The sequence below is a fragment of the Anthonomus grandis genome, chromosome 17, assembly GCF_022605725.1.
Source record: "Anthonomus grandis grandis chromosome 17, icAntGran1.3, whole genome shotgun sequence".
Classification (NCBI taxonomy): Eukaryota; Metazoa; Arthropoda; class Insecta; order Coleoptera; family Curculionidae; genus Anthonomus; species Anthonomus grandis.
The window spans coordinates 7,333,786-7,351,042 of record NC_065562.1 but is presented as its reverse complement, the minus strand read 5'-3'; the positions used below and the strand labels follow the sequence as shown (position 1 = coordinate 7,351,042).

General features: G+C 32.4%; 1 protein-coding gene across 1 annotated transcript in view; it reads left to right on the top strand.

Annotated features, from left to right (window-relative positions):
* The first annotated feature begins 5,752 nt into the window (after positions 1 to 5,752).
* LOC126746630 (uncharacterized) overlaps positions 5,753 to 17,257 on the top strand; it is a 56,029-nt gene continuing 44,524 nt past the window's right edge. Inside the window, exon 1 of the mRNA XM_050454961.1 lies at positions 5,753 to 5,932. The gene's annotated coding sequence lies outside the window, so the exon portion shown is untranslated. The remainder of the gene's footprint in view (positions 5,933 to 17,257) is intronic.

The window sequence follows — 17,257 nt, the reverse complement described above, 5'->3', positions numbered from 1 at the left end:
GAGCTCCAGTTTCATTAGCAGCACTCTGTGACTCATGCAGTCAAATGCCTTGGACAAGTCACAGAATACCGCTGCTGCAACTTCACCAACATTGGGTCGGTTGTACAGGTGCTTTAGAAAGCTAAAGATAGCATTATTTGTGCTCACAGACTCACGAAAGCCAAACTGCTGAAGACTCAATAGGCCAAACCTATTTAAAAATGAAACCATCCTCACCTTAACGAGCCGTTCCACTATCTTGGCTAAAGTAGGCAATAACGCTATAGGTCTAAAGTTAGAAGGACAGTCGCGATCGCCACCCTTGTAAAGAGGAACAATCATTGCTCTTTTTAAGCACTCTGGGAAAACTCCAGACATAAATGAAAAGTTAATTGACTCGGCCAAGACTTGCAAAGCAACAAGAGGTAAAGCAGAAAATATTTTAAGAGAAAGCCCATCCCGACCTGATGAACTCTTATTCTTAATATTAACCATTAACTGTTTAAGCTCTTCTACACTTGTGGGGGCAAAAAAGAGAGATTCGGCTACTACCACATTGCTGAGATAGCTCCTGGGATCTATTTTTTGTGAGAGATTGGCTGCAAGGTTACTAGCAATATCACAGTAGAAGGAATTGAGGACATTGGAATCTAAGGTACTTGGAATAACCAAGACATTATTTTTACCCCTAAGCTTATTTAAAATCTTCCAAGACTCGTTTCCTCTGTTGGAGGAATTATTTATCCTCCTTTGAAAGTAGGTCCACTTAGCCATTCTGATTGAGTTTCTGTAAATCTTGCGGTATCTGTTATAATAATTTAAAAATGTTGCATTGTTCATAGCGTATTTCCTATTGTAAAAAAGGGAGCGCATATTTTTTCCCAGATACTCGTAAACCCTTAGTATATCAAGGTTTTCTATTTCGTTTCTTAATATTGACAACAGGAAAAGCAGTGTTAAAATTTTTTAATACTATTTGATGAAAGCTATGCAGTGGGTTAACAGTAGTCAATACATTATTCCAACTTGACATATTGCAAGGCAAAGAGACTTGACTTGTTATAAGGGACTGATGGCGCTAAAAACTAAACTTATGAAATTAAAATTTTTGGTTAAACTCATTTAACGTACTTAAATTTTATATTTAAATTAAATATTATCTTGCTATCAACTATCCTGAATTTCTAACTTAATAAAACTAAACCCAAAAATCCCGAATAATAAAGTTTTAAATACAAATAAATTTTAAGGCCAGACCTGTGCAACTTTTCACGCTTGAGTGGCTGTGACTAAGGTCAGGCGTTTAACAAAATAATACGTGGGCGCATGTAGTCACATTTTACGAATCAAATGTATAAATTCTTTAAAAAATGCTTAAAACATTTATTTATTTAATGAAATGATTAAATATCGCTTAGAATATTACTTTATGACTCTTTCCACATAAAATTTTGCGATTTAAACATGCACGTCATGTGACAATACAAGCAACACCGGCACACGGACTATTTGCGGTCCATCAAATATTCTAATAGATCTCTGAACTGAACTATATCACTTGAGCCAATATTTTTGACGAGCTGAGGTTGTGCAGTAATTCTAGCTGTTACAATTACCCGAAATTTATATATTCAGTCGTGGTCACTGTCACCAAGTTCATAAGGAATTTGCATATAGGAATGAAATTTATAAAATTTACGTGTTTTCTTCACAAATTTGCGGGACAATCCGGTGGAAATTAAATCTTTGAAATTTTGCCACTATAGTTGGCGAATGACAGGTGAATTATATTTCTCTCTGGATGCTCCGGTTAAATACTTGAGCTATTATTATTAAACACTGATTGTCTTTAGCATAAACAATAATAATTTCCATACGTTTGGTTGTGCTGTACGACATTGTTGGAGATAAATGCTATTTCATATGTAAATAGTACCAAAATAAAAATCAAAGATAATAATGCTAATAGTAACGTTTTGCCTCTTAAAGTAAAAATAAGAATACGAGTTCAAGAATAATGTTAGAATACGAATGTTTTTAAGGATTAACCAGAAAGCCTCTACTATCGCCGACGCTTTAGTAAATGGGTTGATGTAGAAAGTTACGCTTGATGAGATGGCTAAATATGAGTGAAAGGAGGTTACTACATAGTCGCTCATGTTTTGGACTTAAGAAATAGGCATTTTATTACACCTCCTCTTCATAAAACTGTTTTATTTGAGGGGAGCTTTAGTTACTGTATTCATCTGCAATATAATAAAATTCCTCCTGAGTTAAAGTATATTTCACCTTCTATATTTAGACGAAAGATAAGCAGTTATATTACTGATCTCTGTTAGCCTAGAGTGTTGTTAAATATCTATTCTTTAACTTATTGTAAATTTCATAAGTCTGTGTGGTTATCAAACGTTGTAATGTTAATCGGTTGTGCATATAGGCAGTTAGAACTTAATATTTTGTAACTATGCAATTATTTAAGATATATTTTAAAATTCTTTGTAATATCTAACCTCAAGCTGATTTGTATGGTTAAGCTAGGAAGTAAGCTTCAACTTCATGCATAAATAAGGTGTAATTAATGCATAATAAAGGTTTTGCTCACATTACATAGCCTAATAATACAAGCCTGTTTGCAGCACACCACTCCGATAAAATATTAAGATCCTTAAAAACCTGGGCTCTAACATTATCAGAATCTCTATGATTCCATAAAATGGTGGTATCATCAGCAAACTGAACCACTTTGCCCTGCAGTTTTAATGAACCCAAATCATTTACAAAATATTAGTGGTCCTAGAGACAGTGAAGATTGGTAAGGCTTTTAAAAGCCCAGATCTGTCCTGTGTTAATGAAAGGTTTGATTTTGATGGCCACCTAGTTTTTAATAACCTCAAGTAGTTCTAGACTCTTAAATGATAGTTAGATTTCTAAAATGTATAAAGTGATTTGATTGTTTAGTTGAGTTCTTTGTACATAGATAGTGCCACTTTATTGTAATCAATGTTTTGTGTATGTTATGGTAAGTTTTTGTTGATTTCTCCTTTTTTCGGGTTACACAATTTTAATTATTGTTTAGGTCTGATGATGCTCTAGTCGAGCGAAACATGTAACCTTCGTTATTTTATTAAATGTATTTGTGATGCTGTAGATTTCGTGTTTTTTACCTTTTTTAAAAGTGTATGACCAGCATCTTTGGGATAATGGATGAATGTTTCGAGTGGTCCTAACACTGAACCCTGAGGTACTCCAGTTTTAAGGGATCTGAAATCGGATCTCGGACTCTTTGGGTACGATTAGACAGATAGGATTCCAGCCATTGCAATGCCACACATCTAAAACCATAATTATTGAGCTTAGACAGCAGTATTCCATGATCTACACAATCAAATGCCTTGGATAAATCGCAAAACACTGCCACCGCGGACTCTCCAGAATTTAAGGAGACATAGACACTCTCCAAAAAGCCGAAAACAGCGTCATTAGTTCCTTTTCCCGTTTGAAATCCAAACTGATTTGCAGATAAAATGCAATTGTGTTGCAAAAAAGACAAAATTATGATTTTTGCAAGTTTTTTAACTATCTTGGAGAGGGTAGATAATATAGAAATTGGACGGAAATTACAAGGCTCACTCAAATCTCCACCCTTATAAAGAGGGATAACCACTGCCTCCTTCAAACATGCTGGAAAGATGCCATTATAAAAGGAATTGTTTATGGCAGAAGTTAAGACATTCAATGCTGTCAGGCAAAAGGAGTACTAATTTTTATGATATCTCATCAGCTATAGCTGATTTATGGTTTTTAAGCTTTTAATTGCATCTCTAACATCAGTAAGGCTAACAGGATAAAAGAAAAAAGAATTTTGAACTGACACTTGTTGAATATAATGCAAAGGATCAATATTAGTATTCACATCCTTCAGCAATAAATGAGAAATATTACAGTAATAATCATTTAAACTATTTGGTCTTACTTCTGATTCTGAAACTTTCTTGTGAGAAGGCCTGAAGTCATTTATAATTGACCAACATTCTCTCTACCTATTTGAGGACATATTCAAGCGGTCACTATAATATTTAACTTTGCTGCTTTTATCGTCTTTCTGTATAGACTACGATATTTCTGATGATAAAGAATAATGTTTGCATTAGTTGTAAACTTGCACAACTTAGCCAAAAAACGGAGGTTTTTAGCTAAAGTTCTGAGGCCTGCTGTGACCCATGGTTTTCAATTTGTCATTTTAAGCCTCTTTTTAGGAAAACACTGATTGATCTTGTCACATAGCACATGAAATAACAAAGTAAACGGGTCAGGAGTCATTTTAACTGCATTCCAATTAACCAAAGCTGTAGTAGAAGAAAAAGCATTAAAATTTGCTCTGCTGAAAATTCTTCCTACATAATGAGATGAAGCAAATACAGTGTTGCATGGAATCCCAGCGAGACTGGCTTCATGGTCAGAAATACTAGATAAGAGTACTCTACATGACACATCATTTAAATTTGTACACAAATAATCAATAGTAGTTGCAGATGAGTATGTTATACGTGTGGGTGAAAGAACATGCATCTTTAAGGCATAAGATTCCAATATACTTAAAAGGGAGTATGATAAAAGTATGATATGATAGCACGCTTACATCAGTTAAGTTAATATTAAAGTCACCAGCCAATATAACTATGGAGTGTATAGACAATTGGGATAATAGAGAATCAAGTTTGTCCAGGAACATACCAATATCTCCTGTGGGTGGTCTATAAACACAAAGAACATATAAATTAAATCGCTTACAAAAACAAAGGGAGAATTCAAAAACCTTCTCCAACAGAAAGCTATCATACTTATTAATTTTACAGAAAAAAGCTTCAATTGTTTGTTTAACTAAAATAGCTGTTCCTCCATGTATGGAGTGTTGGCGATAAAAAATTGACATAGGAATATAATCAGATATTAAGAAACATTCGTTAGGCTTTAACCAGTGCTCAGTTAGTAATACAATATCAGGAAAATCACATGAATCAAGTAAAAGATGAAGCTCATCAAGAAAAGATGATTGATCATTAAAATGCTTTGTATTCTCTAAAGGAGGAGTTGCTTGCCGAGGGCCTAGGAAGCCTGACAATGACCTGAAAAGTGGACTCTCTAACTTGGACTGGATGATGATTCGACCCACGTTAGAACTTGTGTACAGGCGTGCATGTTCTGATCTGCTGTTATACTTCTCATCATTGTTTTTTGGAGAAAAGCATGGAATGCTTATACAGGAGCTTCTATTGCTAAAGGGGGACCTTCTGCCTATATGGACATCCACCATCTTTGAGATCATGTTGATTGAGCTTAGGTAGTGGGAGTGTAATGATCTAAACCGCCGCGAAAATGCCAGCTGTTCCCATCATTTGGGAATCATCTATGTTTCTAGTTTCTATATTTGTGCATCTAGCGTTTTAATTGACACCTAAACGAACGGTAAAAACGCTACACTGTTATAGAAGTGTTTTCAGCGATTTTTTTTCCGTTTCCTCAGATATAGCCATTGTAAGTTTTGAAATTGTTTCCCTGTATAATAAATACTAACATAAATTTATATTATAATACCAATATGCAAAAAGAAATGAAATAAACAACTGTATTAGATTTAAAATTGTGTATCGAAAATGCCACTGAACCGCAAGCTAACTTCACACCGCTCGGCGAAACTGTGAAAGCACCCTTAGCCTGCAATATCTACTTTGTGTCAATAGTCAAAACGTCAAAACTCGTGGAAAAATGAAAATGGAAAAATTCAAATAAAAACAAATGACAGGTATTTGTTATGTTATGTTATGTTTTCTTTAAGTTACAGCTTGTAATTATTTTGAAAATCACCCAATAGTTTTCTAATTCTTAGTTTCAAAGGCGTATCAAATTGTGGTATTAAAATCTACACAGCATTAGTTTTGCAAAGCCAGAAAAGGTGAGTGAAGCCCTATTTTTGATTTCAACTTTCCTTAATTGAATGATTTTTTTTCATGTATTTTGTGATTTTATTCCCTGCTGACAGTCACACACTACTAATAAATTACTTTATTGAATAAAACGAAGTTAATTATAAATCTTTATTAATTCGGCAATTGTGCACATCCTCATTTAAACTCTTAAGAACCTTTTCTACCCCTTCTATCTTCATGTCTTGTATACTGACAAGAAATATCTGCGAGCACCTATTACAAGAGAAAAAAGTGTTATGTTTTATTATATACAGGGTGTTTCAGAACTATGGGATCAAATTTCCAAACTTGGTGCCCAAACCGCTGAGCCCAATCCTTAGGTACTTGTACAGAAAATCATCAACAATGCCTGTCCATATGTTGACAGACCAATGTTGCTGATGTTAAAAATCATCAGCTATAAAATTTTTAAACATTGATATTGACATTTTGAACAATTGTTGTGATGATATCATGTACAGGGTCTTTCCCCATATATTGACCCCACCCCTACAGGGGTAATGCGAAAAGTAAAAAAAAAATTTTAATACAAAACTTTTGGGGTTTTACTTTAAATTTTTGAATCCGATGTCAAAATTTTTTTTTTTCTTTTAGAAACGTCAAATTTTGATAGATGATCAGTTTTTTTATATGGAACGCCCTGTATATGACTTCATATTTAAAAAGAGCCGAATTTTCTGATTTCAAATATATATAGTTTAACTATGTTTTATTAAACCATTTCGAAAATATCGGGCTCCAAACTTTAAAAAAATAATATATTGAAGTGATATATTTATTTTGTTATTTTGTTTTATTATATTTATATATTTGAAATAATTTACTTGATTCATGTGATTTTCCTGATATTGTATTACTAACTGAGCACTGGTTAAAGCCTAACGAATGTTTCTTAATATCTGATTATATTCCTATATCAATTTTTTGTCGGCAACACTCCATACATGCAGGAACAGCTATTTTAGTTAAACAAACAATTGAAGCTTTTTTCTGTAAAATTAATAAGTATGATAGCTTTCTGTTGGAGAAGGTTTTTGAATTCTCCCTTTGTTTTTGTAAGCTATTTAATTTATATGTTCTTTGTGTTTATAGACCACCCACAGGAGATATTGGTATGTTCCTGGACAAACTTGATTCTCTATTATCCCAATTGTCTCTACACTCCATAGTTATATTGGCTGGTGACTTTAATATTAACTTCACTGATGTAAGCTTGCCATCATATCATACATCCCTTTTAAGTATATTGGAATCTTATGACTTGAAGATGCATGTTCTTTCACCCACACATATAACATCCTCATCTGCAACTACTATTGATTATTTGTGTACAAATTTAAATGATGTGTCATGTAGAGTACTCTCATCTGGTATTTCTGCCCATGAAGCCATTCTCGCTAGGATTCCATGCAACACTGTATTTCCTTCATCTCATTATATAGGAAGAATTTTCAGCAGAGCAAATTTTAATGCTTTTTCTTCTACTGCAGCTTTGGTTAATTGGAATGCAGTTGAAATGGCTCCTGACCCGTTTACTTTGTTATTTCATGTGCTATGTGACAAGATCAATCAGTGTTTTCCTAAAAAGAGGCTTAAAATGAAAAATGGAAAACCATGGGTCACAGCAGGCCTCAGAACTTCAGCTAAAAACCTCCGTTTTTTGGCTAAGCTGTGCAAGTTTCCAACTAATGCAAACATTATTCTTTATCATCAGAAATATCGTAGTCTATATAGAAAGACGATAAAAGCAGCTAAGGTTAAATATTATAGTGACCGCTTGAATATGTCCTCAAATAGGCAGAGAGAATGTTGGTCAATTATAAATGACTTCAGGCATTCTCACAAGAAAGTTTCAGAACCAAAAGTAAGACCAAATAGTTTAAATGATTATTACTGTAATATTCCTCATTTATTGCTCAAGGATGTGAATACTAATATTGATCCTTTGCATTATATTCAACAAGTGTCAGTTCAAAATTCTTTTTTCTTTTATCCTGTTAGCCTTACTGATGTTAGAGATGCAATTAAAAGCTTAAAAAACCATAAATCAGCTGGAGCTGATGGAATATCATCAAAATTACTACTCCTTTTGCCTAACTCAGCATTGAATGCCTTAGCTTCTGCCATAAACAATTCCTTTCATAATGGCATCTTTCCAGCATGTTTGAGGGAGGCAGTGGTTATCCCTCTTTATAAGGGTGGAGATGTGAGTGAGCCTTGTAATTTCCGTCCAATTTCTATATTATCTACCCTCTCCAAGATAGTTGAAAAACTTGCAAAAATCAGAATTTTAACTTTTTTGCAACATAATTGCATTTTATCTGCAAATCACTTTGGATTTCAAACGGGAAAAGGGACTCATGACGCTGTTTTCGGCTTTTTGGAGAGTGTCTATGTGTCCTTGAATTCTGGAGAGTCCGCGGCGGAAGTGTTTTGCGATTTATCCAAGGCATTTGATTGTGTAGATTATGGAATACTGCTGTCTAAGCTCAATAATTATGGCTTTAGAGGTGTGGCATTGCAATGGCTGGAATCCTATCTGTCTAATCGTACCCAAAGAGTTACAGTATCTGGATGTTTATCCGATTCCAGATCCCTTAAAACTGGAGTACCTCAGGGTTCAGTGTTAGGACCACGATTATTTTTGCTCTATGTAAATGATTTGGGTTCATTAAAACTGCAGGGCAAAGTGGTTCAGTTTGCTGATGATACCACCATTTTATGGAATCATAGAGATTCTGATAATGTTAGAGCCCAGGTTTTCAAGGATCTTAAGATTTTATCGGAGTTGTGTGCTGCAAACAGGCTTGTATTTAATGTGGGCAAAACCTTTATTATGGGATTTAAGTGTGACGTTCAGGGCCTTATGTTTAGTGAAAACTCCCCCTTGCAAAACAAAGAAAGCTGTAAGTTCCTTGGTATTACCATTGATGGTCGCCTTCGCTTCGAAGATCATATCCTAAATCTTGCATCAAAATTATCCTCTGGATGCTTTGTAGTAAGAATGGTGGGGCATGAGCTGGGAGGGGTAGTTGCACGTTCAGTGTACTTTTCTCTTATTGAGTCCCACCTTCGTTATGGCTTGCCTTTTTGGGGTTTAAGCAACAAGGGATTATTAAACATAATTTTTGTGATTCGAAAAAGGCAGTTAGATACCTATGTTCTGCTGGGTTAAGAGATTCTTGTAAACCTCTCTTTATATCTCAAAAAATCCTAACTCTTTTTTCTCTTTTTATCTTAGAAACAGCTACTCTTATTCATAAATGTCCTAAACCTCCCTCTAACACTGTTCATATGACTCGCCAGGTTAACGATTTTCCCTTACCAATCCCTACATCCTCCCTCACTAAGAACTCACTTATATACCTTAGCAAAAAAATTTACAACCATGTTCCTCTATGTATCAGACAAATTTTAGAAGTTAAGAGATTCAAAAAGGAATTAAAATCACTTTTATTATCCAGGGAATATTATAGCCTTGACGATTTTTTTAATGATACCTTTTAACCTGTGCTCTGACATCATTTTAGTGTTTTAGTTTTGTTTCAAATTTCATTTAATTTACTTCTTCTAAATTCTGTTTTATTGACAGCTTTACTTATTTTTTAATGAAATTTATCAAAAAGATGCTTTTTTTTTCTCAATCTGTTTTGTTATGATTAATTTTGGTAATGTGTGTAAATTTTATGGTAAAGTGTTTTAGATGTTATGTTTGTTTGAAATTTGAAATTTAAAGTGAATTTGGAATTTTTTAGTTTTTAGGATGCTTGTACACAAGATTTTGTTGTCTTACGTAATATAGCACATTTTCTTTCTTTCTTCTTTTCTTTCGAAGATCTTGGTAGGCGCTGCATTGTTATTGTTTGACATTTATTAAAAAACAAATCATTCAGATGGCATTGTCATTTCTTGTTTGTTGATCCATAAATGTTAAAAAATGCTGTAGAGTGATGAAGAAAAATGTGACATTGTCCGTATATTTTATAAAAATAATAATAACGCAAATGCCGCCAGAGAGGAATATCGTCGAACCTTTCCTTTACACGCAATTCCGGCAAAAAATACGTTTAAAAATATAGAACAAGCATTTTGCATCAGGAAAACTCTACGAAGAAAACGTCGGACAGTTCTTGTCGATCCAGAAGAAGAATTACATATTTTGCTATATTTCGAAGGTAGGTAAGTTTTTACTAATTTTTGAATATATTGAGGTCTACGCTATCATGTTCGGGCCTTTGTCTCCCTCAAATTGCCCATCAAAAATGTTGAATTTCTTTTTAGAACACCCAAATCATTCCATAGAAGAGGCCAGAATTTACTTTGATCGATTGGCCAAAAAAATGTATTCAACTTTAAAAACGTATAAATATTTTGCTTATCGAATATTACCTGTTCAAACTTCAAGTGTAGAGCAAAGAAATAAACGGGTGGAATTTTGTCAAGAGATGCTAGTGCTAAAAGAAGAAGATAATAACTTTTTTAGAAAAATTTTGTGGACTGACGAGTGCATCTTTACAACCGCGGGCATTTACAATCGAAAAAATGTTCGCTTTTGGTCAAGAACAAACCCCCGAATAACAAGGGAAATTAAGTTTCAAGGGCAGCAATCTCTACATGTATGGTGTGGAATTTTAAATGACCAGGTAATAGGACCTATTTTTTATAACGGCAACTTGACGGGAGAGATACCTAGAGATGCTTACTTATCAAATTGAAACTAAACTTGAAGATCTACCCATAAGGCAATATGAGCAAATAGTTTGGCATCAAGATGGTGCCCCACCGCATAATGTGTTACCTGTTTTGAGATTAAATGAAAGATATAACCTGTGGATTGGACGAACTGGGCCAAATCGTTGGACACCAAACAGTCCAGACCTGACACCTCTTGATTCATTTCTGTGGGGTTACCTGCAAAATAAAGTTTACGAACAGAGAACTGAAAATGTCGAGGAGCTCCGCAGAAAAATTATTACCGCGATAGATGATATCAATCAAAATCATAGACAATTTATAAGGAATACAATACACAAAATTGAGCAGGATTATATAAACTGTATTGATAATGGTGGTGGTCATATAGAGCACTTATAGTTATAATTACGTCTAAATTAAAGTTTAACAATTGTTAAAATAATGTATCCTTGTCAACAAAAAGATGCTAAATATCACCTTAGCAATAATAAATCTTCTGTTTTTATTGTTTCTACTCAATTCATTTATCTTAAAAAAAACGCCAAACAATAACAATGCAGCGCTTGCCAAGATCTTCAATATATTATTTTTTTAAAGTTTGCAGCCCGATATTTCCGAAGCGGTTTAATAAAACATAGTTAAACTATATATATTTGAAATCAGAAAATTCGGCTCTTTTTAACTATGAAGTCATATACAGTGTGTTCCATAAGAAAAAACTGATCACCTGTTAAAATTTGACGTTTCTAAACAAAAAAAAAAAATTTGACATTCAAAAATTTAAAGTAAAACCCCAAAAGTTTTGTATTAATTTTTTTTTAACTTTTCGCATTACCCCTGTAGAGGGGGGTCAATATATGGGGAAAGACCCTGTACAAAAGGCAAAAATTAAATGCATTACATCCTATTTAGGTAATTCATCGTCTTTAACGCGTCTTAGGACCGTAGTGACACTTTTCCCGACATGGGTCCCTATACTCAAATATTTTCTAATGTTGCACTGAATTATCCCTAGAAGTTTGATCTCATAGTTCTGAAACACCCTGTATTATTGCATCATTTAAATTTGGTATAATGATATTTTAACTTAAAAACATGGGTAGTAAATTTTGTAGCTTCCATTTTCAAGTCCATTTTTATATCATTTTAGCATTTAAATAAATTATTTTTCTTCATGATACCCCATTACATAATTAAACAACATAAAGGCAGTAATTTACAAGTTAATTTAAAGATATCCAAGATAAGTACAATAAGTAGTAATCCAAAAATATATGAGATATAAACTTAAAAGTTTGAAACCTAAACCTAATTAACAGAATTGATCAATTGTTTCTTAAATAAATTCACCAACAGGCTAAACACTTTAATACGAGCCCTACCAACTATATGTTGGAACGAGCAGTTATTTTGAAATAAAATGCCCATTTAGCGAAAATATTTTATTAATTTTTTTTTAATCATAAATATGAAATGAACAAGCTTTTTTATAATGTTTAATGTTGTTTTTATAATTTATTTATATATTTTAAGTTATTTAGTATTTAATTACTTGGTAAATAATTGAAAAATGCCGACAACTAAATATTGGAACAAGTGAGTTTTAAAAAAGGAAAATACAAATGAGTAAGGCGTAATGTCGCCCTTAGCTTGAATAACAGCCTGAACTCTATGAGGCATTGTACCAACTAGACCTTCACAAAATTCAGGGGTGAAACTTTCCCATATTTCCTGTAGTTTAGCACGTAGTTGTGGCAAAAAACGCTGCGGACTATTTCTTAGGCCTTGCTTCATTTTGTGCCAAAGTGTTTCGATTGGATTGAGATCCGGGCTGCTATAGGGGTGTGACAAAACTTTAATATTATGTTCCCCCATCCATTTTTTGGTAGATTTAGCAGTATGACATGAGGCACCGTCCTGTTGAAAGATAAAATCTCCAGATGGATATAAATTTGCTGCACTTGGTAAAAGCGAATGTTCAAGAATGTCTTGATATTTTTCTGCATTTACTATGCCATCAATAAAGTGTAATGTTCCCAACCCTTTAGCTGACATATAACCCCTCACCATGATGCCCTGTGGAAACTTTACAGTCCTTTTAAGACAATCCTTATGGAATGCTTCTGTTTTGTCCCGAATCACACGCTTTCGATAATCTCTGACACAGACATCAAATTTGCTTTCGTCGCTATAAATAACTTTGCTCCAATTTTCTTTGGTCACGAAAGTTTTGATTTGGCCCAAATGTAACGATTCTTTTTTTGAGTCTCCATTAACAATGGTTTTTCTTTGGCCTAGGTGAAAAAATGAGAAAAATTAAAATAATATTGCACAGAACAGCCTATTAAACATACCTTATAAAAACTAAGACCGCTCTTGTGGATATATTTGCGGCAGCATTCTCTGGAAACATTTATCCCACTTTCTCTATTCCACCTTGCAGTTACTTCTTGTAGAGTATTTCTTCTTCCAGACTTACAAATTTTAATCAAGTTCCTTACATTTCTTTGAGAAACAACTTTTGGACATCCTGAACTTTTGCTGCGAACACCAATACTGGCAGTTTCACCATATTTTTTAATTATATTAAATATAGTAGTTGTTGCAACATTTAATTCACTGGAGATTTCTTGCATTGTTTTCCCTTTATGGTACTGCCGGATAATAATTTCTCGCACTTTTAGATCAGTAGGTTTTCCACGAGCCATTATTGTATTTTACTTGTAATAAAAATGACAGTAATTGATTATTAATGGTCAAGTGACGCATCAAAATTTGTATTGTTGACAACGCACTTCTTACTATGTATCCTCTATGTATCAGACAAATTTTAGAAGTTAAGAAATTCAAAAAGGAATTAAAATCACTTTTATTATCCAGGGCATATTATAGCCTTGACAATTTTTTTAATGATACATTTTAACCTGTGCTCTGACATCATTTTAGTGTTTTAGTTTTGTTTCCTATTAAATAATTTAATTTACTTCCTCTAAATTTTGTTTTATTGACAGCTTTACTTATTTTTTATTCTTTATTTGAAATTTATCAAAAAGATGCTTTTTTTTTCTCAATCTGTTTTGTTATGATTAATTTTGGTAATGTGTGTAAATTTTATGGTAAAGTGTTTTAGATGTTATGTTTGTTTGAAATTTGAAATTTAAAGTGAATTTGGAATTTTTTAGTTTTTATGATGCTTGTACACAGGATTTTGTTGTCTTACGTAATATAGCACATTTTCTTTCTTTCTTACTTTTGTTTATTCAAAGCCATCTTCGCGTCATGCTAATAAAACTGGAAAAATTTGAGCAAAAGCAACCCATGTTCCAACATTTAGTTGTCAACATTTTTTGATTTTCAAACAATTAAATAAATATTATTTAACATCAAAATTTTATTAAACCTTAAAAATAATTCTCTAAAACATAAAAAATGTTTCTAATCCTAGTTTGTAAATCTAAGTTTATGCACTCCAACAAACTGCTACAGTCTATAAAAATATCATCTATGTTCCAAAGTAATCAGATAAAAATTACATATGTAATCTTAATTAATGCTTTAACAAAGCAAACAAGCAAACCCAACCTGAGTGCACAAAGTCTAAAAAACTTATTCTAAAATGAATAGATGATTTATGGACAGCAAATGTCACTCTTCCTTTTACACTTGGATCTCAATTTACAAAACTCAAATATGACTCGGATCTAATGTATTTTTTGTGCAACTTTCTCTTTTCAGGCATCTCATTTCAGAAGGAAACCAATTAGTATATGTGCTAAGGTGAAACTTCTTTAGAGGGGCAAAGAAAGCAATTCCCATTCTCAAAATCTTATAAAAACAATTCAAATTGGAATCAATTTGCTTAAAGCTAGAGATTCGGCTCACACAGAATGACACCTAAAAAATTTGAGATTGTCAGGTGTAGGCATTCCTTTTAAATATAATTATATATACTGTCTGTCAAAATCAGATCCACAAAACATGTGCTAAACGCTACTATCATTTGAAAAAAGAAGATCAAGATGTTTAACTGAAATAGCTGTAAAATCCCAAAATAATTTGCTAATAACATTGCATTAGATGCTGCCAGACACTCAACCTAAAAGCCATATTCATCATTTCTCCAATGAGCTTCTGGCAAATTATAGTCACCAAAGACTTTACTATAGATTACCATAGATTTTACTAACACTGATTCTACTTATATATCAAGAGATGTATTCTGTAATAAAACTAATAGTTAATCAAATTACAAATTTTCGGTAAATGCTATGTCTAAGAAATAATATAGTAGAAATTCATTCTTTGCGGCTTAATTTAGATATAGTCTGTATTAGTGAACACTGGTAGTGTAAAAATTAAATTAAATTAAATTGCATAAGTTAGAAAAATATACCATTTCTGTAGAAGTTATCCCATACATGGTGAAATTACAATATGTATAAAGGTAAAAGGTATAGACTGTCAAACGCCAATAATACAGTGCATAAAGGGAGACATTCATGTATCAGAGTTTTACCTACATAACATAGCAAACAAAAAACTTACATTTTGTTCACAATCAAAAAGCATCTAAAGTTTTAGACAGGAACATAAAACAAAATACAATTTTGGTTCGCATCAGAAATGTTCACTAAGTATATATGAAACATTTGTTATGCAGGTATGAAAGTTTAATATTCGATAAATTTTGATAGACTAGGTTAAAGACTATTGTAGAATTTGTCCAATGAGTATGGACAGATCTCCAAAATCAGGTTTTTCGTTACTTGGTTAAATCTAATTAAATGGTTTCGGATATTGCATTAAAAAGTTTTCTGGCATTAGTCATATAGGCCTTATGGGTCAGACTAAGCCGGTCTTGTGGAAGTAAGAGATTTTCCCCATGTCTGGTGTCATATAGGTGCCTACTATTTACTGTGCTAAATCTAAAAGAGTGTGTTCTAGCAAACATCAGACATTGGTGGATGTATAGGCCAAATGAAATAATTATTACCAAATTTGAAAACTCTATGCAAACTTAAAAACAGTATAAAACCATAATTATTTTTGGTGATGATTTTAACATAGATTTTTATATCAGGTGATTATAAAAGTAAACAATTAACAGATTTAATTGAGTCTATTTGATTGATCTTTTTAGAATGATTTTTTTGAAAACTGGAAAAATTTGAGCAAAAGCAACCCATGTTCCAACATTTAGTTGTCAACATTTTTTGATTTTCAAACAATTAAATAAATATTTAACATCAAAATTTTATTAAACCTTAAAAATAATTCTCTAAAACATAAAAAATGTTATTAATTTATTATTTTTAAATAAAAAAAAAGAAATTAAAAGAATTAAGGTAATCTAGAATGTTATTCGTAAAATGACTACTTGTTCCAATATATAGTTGTTAGGGCTCGTATTGCAACCATTGATGAGTTTTCACAGTAACAATCTATGGGAAAATTTTGACCATAAATTAATTGGTGAAGTGGAATATTGAAAGATTGAAAAGCACCCCTTCTAATCCTAGTTTGTAAATCTAAGTTTATGCACTCCAACAAACTGCTACAGTCTATAAAAATATCATCTACGTTCCAAAGTAATCAGATATAAATTACATATGTAATCTTAATTAATGCTTTAACAAAGCAAACAAGCAAACCCAACCTGAGTGCACAAAGTCTAAAAAACTTATTCTAAAATGAATAGATGATTTATGGACAGCAAATGTCACTCTTCCTTTTACACTTGGATCTCAATTTACAAAACTCAAATATGACTCGGATCTAATGTATTTTTTGTGCAACTTTCTCTTTTCAGGCATCTCAGTTCAGAAGGAAACCAATTAGTATATGTGCTAAGGTGAAACTTCTTTAGAGGGGCAAAGAAAGCAATTCCCATTCCCAAAATCTTATAAAAACAATTCAAATTGGAATCAATTTGCTTAAAGCTAGAGATTCGGCTCACAGAGAATGACACCTAAAAAATTTGAGATTGTCAGGTCTAGGCATTCCTTTTAAATATAATTATGTATACTGTCTGTCAAAATCAGATCCACAAAACATGTGCTAAACGCTACTATCATTTGAAAAAAGAAGATCAAGATGTTTAACTGAAATAGCTGTAAAATCCCAAAATAATTTGCTAATAACATTGCATTAGATGCTGCCAGACACTCAACCTAAAAGCCATATTCATCATTTCTCCAATGAGCTTCTGGCAAATTATAGTCACCAAAGACATAAATATATTATGATGGTTATCTCTGTAGTATAGATTTTACTAACACTGATTCTATTTATATATCAAGAGATGTATTCTGTAATAAAACTAATAGTTCATATAATTAAATTACAAATTTTTGGTAAATGCTATGTCTAAGAAATAATATAGTAGAAATTCATTCTTTGCGGCTTAATTTAGATATAGTCTGTATTAGTGAACACTGGTAGTGTAAAAATTAAATTAAATTAAATTGCATAAGTTAGAAAAATATACCATTTCTGTAGAAGTTATCCCATACATGGTGAAGTTACAATATGTATAAAGGTAAAAGGTATAGACTGTCAAACGCCAATAATACAGTGCATAAAGGGAGACATTCATG